Here is a 12,504-nt window from a genome sequence, read left to right as displayed (position 1 = left end):
AAGACTCAAGCAAGAGAGTTCCTGCCACCAAAGTCCTTTGTACTGTCAGTCGTTCAACATCAGAAAGTGATAGCATTTGCTCAGTGGAAATAACATTAAAGAAGTGGCATTAGCATCTGGTTTGCCATTATACCACAAGAACCATAAGATCTTTCCATCAGGCTTACAGCTGATACCTTCTATATATGTTGTCCCTCCATTAGAGTGAGACCTCTTTGAGAGCATGAACTGTGACTTTTCTATTCATAGCCCCAGTGCTTAGAACATAGTAAACAACAAATGCTTCATTTGTTCACTCATTAATCCATCCTTTCATTCACCTTGTCTCCCCTGATACAACATAAACTCCTTGAGAGCAAGGGCTTGTCTTTGCATCCTTCTTCCCTCGAGAATCTAACAATGTGTCCATTGCATAGTACATGCTCAATATTTATTGATTGAGATTGCTAGTAAACTCAGGGAATCTGACATGTTCAAATGTGAATATTGCTAAAGTCGTCAATAACTGATAGGCAATTCCCATGCTCCTTTGATATCTTCAGGATGTCAAAAGACAATAAAGAAGACCTGCTAGTGTGCTAAATGGACTCCCTTGGACAGATTTACAGGAGAATCTAGTTAAGAATCACACAGACAAGCAAGTATTTTATTAATTTATTATACAATTTTATATATATATATATTATAATTATGATAACTTGAGGTAATACTCTCGCCTGTGAAGTCCCAGATTGGCTGGAGTATTGCCAAAGCATTTTGCTAATATGAAAATATGTGAATATTAGTAGTTTCTGTGAGTATTTTCAATGTTGTGCTCTCCCCATGTGGGAGTATCTTCCATTAACAAACAATTTGCAATTCATTTCTGCCTTTAATAGATCAATACTGAAGTTCTGCCAAGCCACACAGAGTCAGTAACTTAGCTATCAAGTGTCAGCTGTGGTATTTGAGCCTTTACTTTTCTGACTTCATGGCCAAATCTTTTTATCCTTTAGCCATGCTTTGAACATGATCAATTATTTTAGTGATGTATTTAGTCAGTGATGATTTTGTCAGTGATGAAGCTACATAAACTGCAGCCTCACTGCAGGAGGCTTTACAACAACTAGATTTTTTATTTCATACTACAGTGTGTGGCCATGCTCCTTTCTTAGAGTATCTGGCAGTGTCCAGGTATTTTTACCTCAAAGAATGAAGTGTGTGTGGGGGTGTCTGGTTACCTCCTTGTTAAAGGAGAAAATGAAATGTAGTGAACCCCCCTGCCCATATGGCGTTCATTTAGCTCTAATTGGCTTTTTGAATCATGTTTCTTTCTAAAGAGAAACCTGGGTTGGTAAGTGACTAAAGCCAAGCTTTGTTTTGAAATTTTATTAGGCTTCCTTCTGCTCAGAACCTTTTTGGACTTTGTTTAAACAGTGCCTTGGTGATTCCCAAGTACTGCTGAAATTAAACAGCACATTAGGGTTGATTGGTTTTTGTAGCACTATCCTTGTCACATCTCTGATAATCCTGTGGGTTTAGTTGCTCGTGGGGATGAGTGATGTGTTAGACAAAGTCAATTCCTCTTTCCTGGATTTTGACTGTGTTTAGCAAGCTAAAAAGGTAATAAGAAATTTTGGGAACTATATTTCTGCTGTAAAAATATATAAAGAACACATGTATACTTTGTCCTAGAAACTAGACTTGAAAAGGAAATTGTACCTGGGAAAGGGTAAAGTGGGGGTACTACATCTCACAAATAGGCCAAGGAAACCTATTATATCTGAGAGAAAGACTGGAGGGGGATGAACATAGTGTGTATCTTACTGCCATCAGAATTGTCTTAAAGATAAAAATATTAGACATATTCGATTCTTGGTGAAACTTCTCCCACCTCATTGAAAAGTGGGAGGGGAAAAGTGAAAAGGGAAGGAGTAAGCTAAGCAGAAGGGAACACAGAAATTGTGAGGAAAAGGGGTAAGAGAGGGGAAGGAACTCTGATGGGAAGAGGTATACTAAAAAGGGAGGGCTGTGAGAAGCTAGTGATGCTCACAAGTTTAATACTGGGGAGAGGGGTAAGGGGGAAGGAAAGGAGAAAAGCATAAGGAGGGGTTAACAAGTAATACAGAATTGGTCATTTGAACCATAAATGTGAATGGGGTAAACTCCCCTATAAAGAGGAAGTGGTTAGCAGACTGGATTAAAAGCCAGAATCCAGCAATATGTTGTTTACAGGAAACACATTTGAAGCAAGGTGATACATAGAGAGTAAAAGTAAAAGGTTGGAACAGAACCTGCTATGCTTCAGATGAAGTAAAAAAAGCAGGCGTACACATCCTTATCTCAGATCAAGCAAAAGTCAAAAATGATCTAATTAAAAGAGATAAGGAAGGGCATTATATCTTGCTAAAGGGTAGCATAGATAATGAAACAATATCAATATTAAACATATATGCACCATGGTGTAGCATCTAAATTCTTAAAAGAGAAATTAAGAGAGCTGCAAGAAGAAATAGACAGCAAAACTATAATAGTGGGAGATCTCAACCTTGCACTCTCAGAATTAGATAAATCATACCACAAAATAAATAAATAAATAAGAATTAATAAGAAATAAGAAAGAAGCCAAAGAGGTAAAAGAATACTAGAAAAGTTAGATATGATAGATCCTTGGAGAAAACTAAATGGACACAGAAAGAAGTACACTTTCTTCTCAGCAGTTCATGGAACATATACAAAAGCTGAGCATATATTAGGACATAAAACCTCAAACTCCAATGCAGTAAGGCAGAAATAGTAAATGCATCCTTTTCAGACCATGATGTAATGAAAATTACATTCAATAAAAACCAGGGAAATATAGACCAATGTTTGGAAACTAAACAATCTCATCCTAAAGAATGATTGGGTGAAATAGCAATTCATAGACATAACAAATAACTTCATCCGAGGAAATGACAATAATGAGATGTCATATCAAAATGTGTGGGATGCAGCCAAAGTGGGGATAGAGGGCAATTTTATATCTCTACAGGCAATACTTGCATAAAATAAAGAAAGAGAAGGTCAGTGAATTGGGCTTGCAACTAAAAATTCTAGAAAAGGAACACATTAATATCCCCCAGTCAAACACTAAACTTGAAATTCTAAAAATAAAAAGAGAGATGAATAAAATTGAAAGTTAAAAAAAACCTGTTGAATTAATTAATAAAACTCAGAGTTGGTTCTATGAAAAAACCAACAAAATAGATAAACCCTTAGTAAATCTGATTAAAAATTGGTGTGAGGAAAATCAAATTGTTAGTCTTAAAAATGAAAAGGGAGAACTTGCCACTAATGAAGAGGAAATTAGAGCAATAATTAGGAATTCCTTTGCTCAGCTTTATGCCAATAAATTCAACAACTTAAATGAAATGGAAGAATACCTTCAAAAATACAGGTTGCCAAAATTCACAGAGGAAGAAGTAAATTGATTAAGCAGTCCCATCTTAGAATGAGAAATAGAACAAGCTATTACTCTTTTTTTTAAAGGTTGAATTAATTTAATCAATAACCAATTACTTGACTGAACTGGACTCCTCTTTTTTTTTTTTTAAATTTTTTTTAATAATATTATCCCTTGTATTAATTTTTCCAAATTATCCCCTCCCTCCCTCTACTCCCTCCCCTAGATGACAGGTAATCCCATACATTTTACATGTGTTACAATATAACCTAGATACAATATATGTGTGTAAATACCATTTTCTTGTTGCACATTAAGTATTAGCTTCCGAAGGTATAAGTAACCTGGGTAGATAGACAGTAGTGCTAACAATTTACATTCACTTCCCAGTGTTCCTTCTCTGGGTGTAGTTATTTCTGTCCATCATTGATCAACTGGAAGTGAGTTGGATCTTCTTTATGTTGAAGATATCCACTTCCATCAGAATACCTCTTCATACAGCATTGAAGTGTACAGAGATCTTCTGGTTCTGTTCTTTTCACTCAGCATCAGTTGATGAAAGTCTCTCCAAGCCTCTCTGTATCCCTCCTGCTGGTCATTTCTTACAGAGCAATAATATTCCTTAACCTTCATATACCATAATTTACCCAATCATTCTCCAATTGATGGGCATCCATTCAACTTCCAGTTTCTAGCTACAACAAAAGAGCTGTATGTGCCAAACATTTTGGCACAAACAGGTCCCTTTCTGCTCTTTAGTATTTCTTTGGGATATAATCCCAATAACAGCAATGCTGGGTCAAAGGGTATGCACAGTTTGATAACTTTTTGGGCATAGTTCCAAATTGCTCTCCAGAATGGCTGGATTCTTTCACAACTCCACCAACAATGTATCAGTGTCCCAGTTTTCCCACATCCCTTCCAACATTGATCATTATTTGTTCCTGTCATCTTAGCTAATCTGACAGGTGTGTAGTGGTATCTCAGAGTTGTCTTAATTTGCATTTCTCTGATCAGTAGTGATTTGGAACACTCTTTCATATGAGTGGAAATAGTTTCAATTTCATCATCTGAGAATTGTCTGTTCATATCCTTTGACCATTTGTCAATTGCAGAATGGTTTGATTTCTTATAAATTAGGGTCAGTTTTCCATATATTTTGGAAATGAGACCTTTGTCAGAACCTTTACTTTTAAAAACATTTTCCCAATTTGTTACTTCCCTTCTAATCTTGTTTGCATTAGTATTGTTTGTACAGAAACTTTTTACTTTGATGTAATCAAAATGTTCTATTTTGTGATCAATAATGATCTCTAGTTCTCTTCTGGTTATAAATTCCTTCCTCTTCCACAGGTCTGAGAGGTAGACTATTCTCTTTTTCTCTAATCTATTTATGATCTCATTCTTTATGCCTAAATCATGGACCCATTTTGATCTTATCTTGGTATATGGTGTTAAGTGTGGATCCATATCTAATTTCTGCCATACTAATTTCCAGTTTTCCCAACAGTTTTTTCCAAATAATGAATTTTTGTCCCTAATGTTGGTATCTTTGGGTTTGTCAAAGATTAGATTGCTATAGATGTACCCTTTTTTGTCCTTTGTATCTAATCTGTTCCACTGATCTACCGGTCTATTTCTTAGCCAGTACCAAATGGTTTTGGTGACTGTTGCTTTATAATATAGCTTTAGATCAGGTACACTTAGACCACCTTCCTCTGACTTTTTTTTCATTAGTTCTCTTGCAATTCTTGACCTTTTATTCTTCCATATGAATTTTGTTGTTATTTTTTCTAGGTCATTGAAATAGTTTCTTGGGAGTGTGATTGGTATAGCACTAAATAAATAGCTTAGTTTGGGGAGTATTGTCATCTTTATTATATTCGCTCGGCCTATCCAAGAGCACTGAATGTCTTTCCAATTATTTAAATCTGATTTTATTTTTGTGGCAAGTGTTTTGTAATTTTTCTCATATAATTCCTGACTATTCCTGGTAGTTGTATTCCCAAATACTTTATACTCTCAACATTTGTTTGGAATGGAATTTCTCTTTGTATCTCTTGCTGTTGCATTTTGTTGGTGATATATAAGAATGCTGAGGATTTATGTGGATTTATTTTGTATCCTGCCACTTTGCTAAAATTCTGAATTATTTCTAATAGCTTTTTAGCAGAGTCTTTGGGGTTCTCTAAGTATACCATCATGTCATCTGCAAAGAGTGATAGTTTGATTTCCTCATTTCCTACTCTAATTCTTTGAATCTCTTTCTCGGCTCTTATTGCCGAGGCTAGCATTTCTAGTACTATATTGAATAGTAATGGTGATAGTGGGCAACCTTGTTTCACTCCTGATCTTACTGGGAAAGGTTGCAGTTTATTTCTATTGCATATTATGCTTACTGACGGTCTTAAATATATGCTCCTGATTATTCTAAGGAATAGTCCATTTATTCCTATACTCTCAAGAGTTTTTAGTAGGAATGGATGTTGGATTTTGTCAAATGCTTTTTCTGCATCTATTGAGATGATCATATGGTTTTTATTAATTTGGTTATTAATATGGTCAATTAAACTAATAGTTTTCCTAATATTAAACCAGCCCTGCATTCCTGGTATGAATCCTACTTGATCATAGTGTATTATCCTGGGGATGGATTTTCTGAAGTCTTTTTGCTAATATCTTTTTTTCCTAGGGATTTTTTCCTGGGGAGTTGATTAATAGCTTAGAACAAGCTATTACTCAACTGGGGGAAAAATCTCCAGGACCAGATGAATTTACATGTGAATTCTACTAAACATTTAAAGAACAATTAACTCCAATGCTATATAAACTATTTGAAAAAATAGGGATTGAAGGAGTCCTACAAAATTCTTTTTATGACACAGACATGGTATTGATACCTAAACCAGGTAGGTTGAAAAAAGAGAAAGAAAATTGTAGACCAATCTCCCTAATGAATATTAATGCTAAAATCTAAAGTAAAATATTAGCTAAAAGATTACAGAATATCATTCCCAGTATAATACACTAGGATCAAGTAGGATTTATACTAGGAATGCATGGCTGGTTAAACATTGGAAAACTATTAGCATAATTGACTATATCAATAACCAAATTAGCAAAAACCATATGATCGCCTTAGTAGATGCAGAAAAAGCATTTGATAAAATACAACATCCATTCCTAATAAAAACACTCGAGAGTATAGGAATAAATGGACTTTTCCTTAAAATAGTCAGGAGCATCTATTTAAAACCATCAGTAAGTGTCATATGTAATGGGGATAAACAAACCATTCTCAGTAAAATCAGGAGTGAAACAAGGTTTTCCACTATCACCATTAGTACTGTTCAATATTGTATTAGAAACACTGGCCTTGGCAATAAGAGTCAAGAAAGAGATTAAAGCAATTAGAGTAGGTAATGAGGAAACCAAATTATCACGCTTTGCAGATGATATGATGGTATAGAGAATTCCAGAGATTCGACTAAAAAGCTATTAGAAATAATTCATATCTTTAGCAAAGTTTTAGGATACAAAATAAATCCACATAAATCCTCAGCATTTTTATACATCACCAACAAAATCCAACAGCAAGGGATTCAAAGAGAAATTCCATTCAAAATAACTTTCAATATCATAAAATATTTGGGAATCTTATTTACCAAAGGAAAGTCAGGAATTTTATGAGCAAAATTACAAAAAACACTTTTTACACAAATAAAGTCAGATTTAAATAAATGGAAAAATATAAAATGCTCTAGGAAAGGCTGAGTGAATATAATAAAGATGACAATACTCCCTAAACTAATCTACTTATTTAATGCTATAACAATCAGACTCCCAAGAAACTATTTTAATGACCTAGAAAAAATAACAACAAAGTTCATATAGAAGAACAAAAGGTCGAGAATTTCAAGGGAATTAATGAAAGAAAATCATATGAAGATGGCCTAGCTGTACCTGATCTAAAATTATATTATAAAACAGCGGTCACCAAAACCATTTGGTATTGCCTAAGAATTAGATTAGTTGATCAGTGGAATAAGTTAGGTTTACAGAACAAAATAGTCAATAACTATAGCAATCTAGTGTTTGAGAGACCCAAAGATCCCAACTTTTAGGATAAGAATTCATTATTTGAGAAAAACTGATGGGAAAATTGGAAATTAGTATGGCAGAAATTAGGCATGGACCCACACTTAACACCATACACCAAGATAAGATCAAAATGGGTCCTTGATTTAGGCATAAAGAATGAGATTATAAATAAATGAGAGGAACCTAGGTAGTTTACCTCTCAGACTTGTGGAGGAGCAAGGATTTTGTTACCTAAGACGGACTACAGATCATTATTACTCACAAAAGAGAAAATTTTGATTATATCAAATTAAAAGGCCTTTGTATAAGCAAAATTAATGCAAACAAGATTGGAAGGGAAGCAACAAACTGGGAAAACATTTTTATAACTAAAGGTTCAGATAAAGGCCTCATTTCCAAAATATATAGAGAATTGACTCTTTAAGAAATCAAGCCATTCTCCAGTTGATAAATGATCAAAGGCAATGAACAATTTTCAGATGATGAAATTGAAACTATTTCCACTCATATGAAAGACTGTTCCAAATTGACCAGAGAAATGCAAATTAAGATAACTCTGAGATACCACTACACACCTGTCAGATTTGCTAAGATGACAGGAAAAAATAATGATGAATGCTGAAAGGGATGTGGGAAAAATGGGACGCTGATGAATTGTTGGTGGAGTTGTGAACGAATCCAACCATTTTAGAGAGCCATCTGGAATTATGTCCAAAAAGTTATCGATCTGTGCCTATCCTTTGATCCAACAGTGTTACTACTGGGCTTATAACACAAAGAGATACTAAAGAAGGGAAAGGGACCTGCATGTGCCAAAATGTTTGTGGCAGCCCTTTTTGTGGTGGCTAGAAACTGGAAAATAAATGGACTCCCATCAATTGGATAATGGTTGGGTAAATTGTGGTATATGAATGTTATGGAATATTATTGTTGTGTAAGAAATGACCAGTAGGATGAATACAGAGAGGCCTGGAGAGACTTACATGAACTGATGCCTAGTGAAATGGGCAGAAGCAGGTGCTCATTGTACACTTCAACAACAATACTGTATGAGGATGTACTGTGATGGAAGTGGATATCTTCAACAAAGAGATCTAATTCATTAACACTTGATCAATGATGGACAGAATCAGCTATACCCAGAGAAGGAACAGTGGGAAATGAGTGTGAAATGTTTGCATTCTCAGGTTATTTTTACCTTCTGAATCCAATTCTTCCTGTGCAGCAAAAGAAATGTACGGTTCTGCACACACATATATTGTATCTAGGATATACTATAACATATTTAACATGTTTAAGACTGCCTGCCATCTAGGGGAGGGGGTGGAGGGAAGGAAGGGAAAAGTCGGAAGAGAAGTGAGTACAAGGGATAATGTTGTTGTAAAAAAAATTACCCTGCCTTTTATATTTTGAAGGATTCAAATGTATACATTTCTCTATCACCATCCCCTGGCTTCCAAGGTTCTCAGTGTTCTAATCTCCCCATTCTTTGTGTTCATTTGACTTGAGTTGTAATAAGGAGAAAGAATATTTGGAAATGATTATGATCTAAAAATTAAAATCATCAGCAAAATTTTAAAAGTCCCAACCACCATTGTGTTATAAGAAAAAAAGGGAAGGAAAACAACAATCCATATCCCTTCCTCCTTTTAGAGTAAATTAGCATTACATTTTATTAAGCTCACTGGGAGCTTTTTGTGGGGAAGTTCTTTTCCTTTTCTCCCCCTCCAGTTAGTAGTTTTGCTTAGTGCCAGATGCAAAATTGTATGAGATCTCTGAGTATAGATACCTTTCAGTTTAACTCAAGTTGACAAACTTGTATTTATCTCCCAGTGTGTTCCAGGCTCTTGAACATGAAATCAAAATAATAACGATTCTCTTCCCTCAAAGGGATCACATTCTCCTGGATCAGGGATTGTGATGGGCATTCAACACGTCCACATGTAAGAAAGCACATGATGTAAGGGAATTTCAAGAGAGAAAGAAGTATGAAAGGCCTCATCTTAGGGGTGGTGGCCAAGGTGTACCTTGACAAAAACTGGGGATTGTACAAGTAGAGGTGGCAGAAGCATTCCGGCAATGGTGGGGGGCAGGGGAAGAACAGCTGTTTAAAACATGGTGGGAGGAAAAGAAATGGGAACTAGGGGGTGTTTCTAGTCCATAGCCAGCATTCATGGTTTTTTCTCTAGAGTGAGCTTGCAAGTACAGGGGGAAAGAGAGTAGATCACTTCCCCACACTGGCTACTTGCCTCATGATTCAACAGGATTTGACTGGAAGCTTATGGTAAGGTAGGCTGATTCAGTTAAACCTAGCCAGAAAGGAAGGCATGGAGTTCAGAAGCTGTCTTACTTTTATGGACACAAATGTGTATTGAACTAGGAGCTCATGGAATTCTTTTAATTCTTCATATCCCCTTTACCTTGATAATCATAGATTGAGGGAAAAATTAGATGATGGGGGTAAAATGGTATATGTACCATTTTATATTTGTTGTCATCATTGTTAGTATTGCTAGTACCTAGAAAGCCGAGGCTGTCTTATGTGCATCTGCTTTCCTAATTCTCCTCACCTTCTATGTTTAGTGTGGTATTATTTGTCCAGTGAACGCTCACTATTGATGGGCTTTCCATGATCCCTTTTTATTTGCTACACTACTCCATGTACCAAGGTTTTCCACTGGATCATTTGTGACTTTTATAATGATGTGTCACTGCCCAGAGTACTTGGGCTCAGTACATTCTAGATCCAGGGCACCTGGCGACCTTTCCATTGTATGTATCTTTCACAAAGAGCTTTTCCAGGCCCACTCTGTGCTACTGGAAGCTGCCGGTTCGGGACAGACTTACACTAAATCAGTATTTACCCAGGCCTACTCTCATGGCCCACACTCTTCTCTGAGTCCCCAAACACAAGTGATGACTTTTTAACTAGGACTCTTTCAAAGATGATGTGTGCACATGTGTGCATGAAATAAATGTGATTATGCAAAAGGACCTGTGCCTTCCTTATTGTATGATATCTTCAGGATCTCCTCCCATGAATGCAGATTATAGCCAGTAAAAGAAACTTCTAAGAATCCTTTGAGACTATGTAGAGACTATTCCCAGCAGTCCAGTTGCTTTGATGTGCTGCCCAGAGAAGATGTTAGCCCTGGTTTCCACAGCAGGGGCTAGCTCTGGTTGCCATTGCCCTTTTTATTTGGTTTCTTACTTATAGCAAGAGGTTGCCTTGGTTGCCCTTATACAATAATCCCTTCTTTTTGGTGTCTTGTTCATATCAGGCAGTAGTCTTGCAGGTATCCTGGATTGGCAGTTTCCCAGGAGTCCTTTGGGGTTAGTGTGCTGCCCACAGCAGGTGTATCGTAGGGGGTTAAAATTCTGAAAAGGTGTGATTGAATCAGACACCAGAGTACTGGGGTGTGTGTGTGTGTGTGTGTGTGTGTGTGTGTGTGTATATATATATATATATATATATATATATATATATATATATATATATATATATATATACATACATACATACATAAAATAGCTAATTATCTTTATGCTGTGAGGTAATGGCTCTATAAGCATATACTTAGATGATATGGTAATGTGATGGCTCTCCTTATGGTTGGCATTTGCTGAATTTTTAGTGGTGAGGTAATAGTAGGCAACGATTGGAAGACTGAGAGAGAGAGGTCATGGTCACATGGCTGCAGGATGAGGAGGAGAGAGGCTAGAGACTCTGGACTCCAGAAGCCAGGATACATCCTTGGTAAGCCCAGTGGCAGCTTTCCTGCCTCCTTCTCTTCTCCCCCTAAAGACCAAGGATTTTGATTGATCCTGACTCTGACTGATCCTGTGGTCCTCCAGGGAGCTAGTCCCGACATTATGCTTCATTGTTTTCAATTATTGCCTCTCTGAAAAGTATAATTAATTCCCCCACGTCTAAACCTTCTAAATCAGTTGTTCTATCCGATACAAGCCTGGCTTCCTTCAGATCTTAAAAATATTTGTTGCCCACGAAATATACATTTTTGTATTAAGAAACTGAATGGTGGAAATATGTTCTCAGGAACTGGAAACCAGGATCCTAAAGCTTAAATAATTTTTGTTGGCTCCCCTCCCTTCCATTCTCAACCTCCTAATCTAAAAGAGATTGTGTTTATGATAGGAAGAAATACTTTATTAAGTATACTAATTGTAAAATGAGGATTTTATGTTTTGCAGTGACAGTTCTGATTTTGAAAAAATTTAAGAGAAAGAGAGTAACTTTACCTTTCATAAATAAATTTTTATAAAAAATGTGCATTCTATTTATGGCTGTGGAATAACTGGTGTGAACATGATGTTCCTAGCACAGCATAGAGAATGAGTACAGTGAAACTGGGGGAGGATACAGATGAATACCATGTACCTTGCTAAATGGCTCCTGCACAAGTTGTGCTTTCTTGATAGACTGCTTGCTCTTCATTAGCGCACTATTGGTTTCCCCCCCCCCCCACTCCCTTTCTCTCTCTCTCTAGTCTACTGGAGCCTTGGAGAGGTGGACATGTTTGAATGGAGTCTAACCCAAGTTCTTGTGTGAGGTAAGCATCTACTGTTTTGTTTGCAGTCTCACAATACCTGGAGGGGAAATGGTCCTTTTGGGGAGAGGTTTTAGAATGGAAAAGGAAAAGAGGAAGAAGAAGCTGTTGCTGGTCTTCTCCACATAGGATGTGGCCAGGAGGGGCTGTATACAAGTTCATCCTAGGCTTGGGGGTGAAGGAGGCATGGCAGAATGGAGGGTTGTCTCCCCACATTCCCATGGAGGTTAACAACTGTCTGGGTTCTGTTTTCTCTTCCTTCTTCCAAAGGCAAGGAACATGGAAGCAGTGGGTAGGACTGTTTGTTTTCTTAGCCAATCTGAGGGGGTGCAGTGGTACCTCAGAGGTGTCTCAATTTGCATTTCTTTGATCCATAGAGATTTAGGGCAGTTTTTCATATGACTAGAAATG

The 12,504-nt window shown here is 36.5% G+C and overlaps 1 protein-coding gene across 21 annotated transcripts in view; it reads left to right on the top strand.

The window, feature by feature from the left end:
- The window catches only part of LOC141548335 (uncharacterized), a 360,889-nt gene that overhangs the window by 215,200 nt on the left and 133,185 nt on the right, over window positions 1-12,504 (top strand). For 18 of the 21 annotated variants that reach the window (XR_012483902.1, XR_012483904.1, XR_012483903.1 and 15 more), the window contains 2 exons: window positions 11,161-11,282; window positions 12,034-12,096. The exons of 2 other annotated variants lie outside the window; for them this stretch is intronic. The gene's annotated coding sequence lies outside the window, so the exon portion shown is untranslated. The remainder of the gene's footprint in view (window positions 1-11,160; window positions 11,283-12,033; window positions 12,097-12,504) is intronic. One more of the 21 variants, XM_074277125.1, reaches the window with a different exon arrangement.

The sequence above is a fragment of the Sminthopsis crassicaudata genome, chromosome X (assembly GCF_048593235.1).
Source record: "Sminthopsis crassicaudata isolate SCR6 chromosome X, ASM4859323v1, whole genome shotgun sequence".
NCBI lineage: Eukaryota > Metazoa > Chordata > Mammalia > Dasyuromorphia > Dasyuridae > Sminthopsis > Sminthopsis crassicaudata.
Note: the sequence above shows the minus strand (reverse complement) of the source record. Positions and strands in the feature narration are given on the sequence as shown.